Here is a 3,043-nt window from a genome sequence, read left to right as displayed (position 1 = left end):
ACCACTTTGGGTCCTAACTTCAGCCCTTCAAGTTTGTTCAACAGCCTCCTACGAGGAACTATCAAAGGCTTATCTAGCATATGTCCTCGATCCAGCTATGGTCACCCAATCAAAAAATTCAATCAGTTTCGTTTGGCACCTGATTTACCTTCTGTAAAGCCATGTTGCCTCAGATCCTGTAACCCATTAGATTCAAGGAAGAACACTAGTGAAAGCGTTGTGATATTCTAGGTGGCCCATGACCGCAGAATAGATTTATACTGAAAGGTTGTTTGACTCCGCATCCTCTGAGTTGCAAGCGGCTGCGGTGGCATCTTTTGTTGGCAGAGCCTGTCACTCCAAGCTGCATTATAATCCTGATGCTTTTCTGGATAGGGACTTTAAATTTTGATCACTGGAGTTGACTACATGGCTGATGCCCTGTATGACCTGTTTTGAGTAGTGAGCAAGCTGTTGGCTTATTCTGTCTCCGCATACCACATGCTGTGGATTAGACAGTGGTCTGCTGATTTGTTGTCCAAGGTGACCCTATGTCAGCTGCCATTGAAAGGCAGGTGTGGCTCACTGCTAGAGATTCTGCCTCTGTACCCAAAGGTTGTGAGGTCAAATTCCAGTGCTGCTGCTTGTGACCCTGGGCAAGTCACTTAATCCTCCAGTGCCCACCGCTTTGAATGTAAGCTTTGAAATGCCAGAGCTACAAAAAGGCAGTATACAAGTTCCCTTCCCTTTCCCCTACTGTTTGGTAAGTGTCTGGATAACCTTATGGCTAGTCCTTACCGGATAGCAGGCCTTATTCCTCTAAGGCACAGGTGTCAAAATCGGTCCTCGAGGGCCAGAATCCAGTCGGGTTTTCAGGATTTCCCCAATGAATCTGCATGAGATCTATTTGCATGCACTGCTTTCAATGCATATTCATTGGGGAAATCCAGAAAACCCGACTGGATTCCGGCCCTCGAGGAGGGACTTTGACACCCCTGCTCTAAGGGATCGGGGCATCCTGCATTTTTTTGCCTCCAGAAGTCATTGTCAATATGCTGGAGGACCCTTAGGCAAAAAGTCTTTTCAGGATGCCAGACAGGGTTTGGAGGAGCTTGATGCTCACAGTTCAGGAGCCTGCTCTAGTTCTGCCCTAAAGAAGTATTATGATGCTAGGCCAAGGGCATTTTTAAAGGAATTAGTGGACATCAGCATAGCTCGCTGGGTGTTGGACATCAAAGCTTTTTCTACATTTCCCAGTGAGAAACCCAGAAAGAGAGGCAAAAGTCAGAGCAACAGTACAGAGATTACTGAATATAGCTGACATAGAGTCCGTCCCAGAGTCCCATTCAGGCTTAGAAAGATATTAGATATATTCCATCGGGCTGAAGAGAGGCTCTGAGGAGACCCATCCTGGATCTCAAAAACAGTCAATACAGCCCTCAAAATGCCACAGTTCCAAATAAAAACAGTGAGGTTAGTGATTGCCTCAGGCGTGCTGGGGAATTTTCTTGCATTTCTAGATTTGACAGAGGTTAACCTTCCTATACCCATTTTCTGAAGCACACAGCTCGGTCATTCTCCGAGGTGGCAGTGATTGTAGCAGCTCACCTACACAGGCTTGGAATCCAGGTTCTCCCATATCTGGATGTTTGGTGCATCAGAGCCCAGTCCGACGTCGAGGGACATCAGGCAGTTCGCTCAGTTGTCCGGTGGCTGCAGGACGTCAGCTGAGTTGGTTAACTTTCAGAAGAATAACCTCATTCCGACGCAAGATCTGGAATGCCTAGGAATCCGATTCACCAAGGGAGTGAACAAAGTGTTCCTCCCAGAGTCACGCAACTTTTGATGCTCTGGTGCAGCTGTGACCTCGGGAAATCCTCCTGTATGTCTTTCTTCCTTGGCTCATGCTAAGCAGAGTCTTTCAGTGGATTGAGGTCCATCAGGACCGTGTCATTCTGGTGGCTCCAGATTGGCTTTGCAGGCTGTCGTCTACTGCTCTGCTGCATCTTTGCTAGAGTAGCGGCCTTCGGTTGTGCATCCATACTGGCCTACATAAGTAGGAACTGGCCTGCATGGATGACCCGAGCCGTTTTGCTCTTCAGGCTTGGCTCTTGAGTGTGCAGCCTTAGTCTGCAAGTGCTCTTCTGCTGTGGTCCTTGGCCTTCTGCTCATGTCTAAGCAGTTGTCTGCTGTATCTGTTAATGCTGCAGCGTGGGTGACTTTCCAGCACTGGTGTGCTCAGGACCACGTGTAGCTGTATTCCGATCCACTTTTGGTGGCACTGCCTTTTCTCCAGGCTAGTTTTGATCAAGGCCTCTCTGTGGCATCTCTTTGGGTCCAAGTGGCTGGGCTCTCTTGTCTTAATGCCCGGGGTTGTCCTTCATCTTTGGTGTCTTGCCCTGACATTGCCAGATTTCTGACAGGAGCTCTTTGCATTGGACCACCGATATATCTACCGTTTCCTGTATGGAACATCACCCTAGTACTGTATAGTCAATCCAAGACTTCCTTTGAGCCCTTTTGGGATCGTTCCTTCTTGGCCTTGCCACTCCAGACAGTTTTTCTGATTGCTGTTCCATCTTCGAGCCATGTCTCTGGACTCCAGGCTCGCTCTTGCAACGAATCGCTCTTCTGAATATCTGAAGCCAGGATTTCCTTGTGCACAGTTCCTTTCTTCCAGCTGAAGATGGTTTCAGATTTCCATGTTGAAGTACGTGTGCTTATTTCTCAGCCTACTGGTTCAAAGACACAGGCTCATATTTTGAAGATCCTGGATATGCATGGAGTGCTTCTTCACTATTTATTGGTCAGAAATGTGTTTGTTTTTCTGACCGTTTGTGCTGACTTATTCTGTCCATCAGGGCACTCCTTTTGCTCAGGCCTCGATTTCCAGAAGGATCTGTGAGGCTCTTTTGTCAGCCTCCATGCTTTCTGGGACAGTCTCCTATTTCCATCTAGGCGCATTCTTTTAGATGTGTGGCTTCTTTGTGGGCCGAAGCTAGAACCATCTCCCCTGAGATTTGCATGGTGGCAACGTGGTCCTCTATACACGTTTACCCTGTTT

Source organism: Geotrypetes seraphini, chromosome 6 (genome assembly GCF_902459505.1).
Source record: "Geotrypetes seraphini chromosome 6, aGeoSer1.1, whole genome shotgun sequence".
NCBI lineage: Eukaryota > Metazoa > Chordata > Amphibia > Gymnophiona > Dermophiidae > Geotrypetes > Geotrypetes seraphini.
This window is presented reverse-complemented; position numbering follows the sequence as displayed.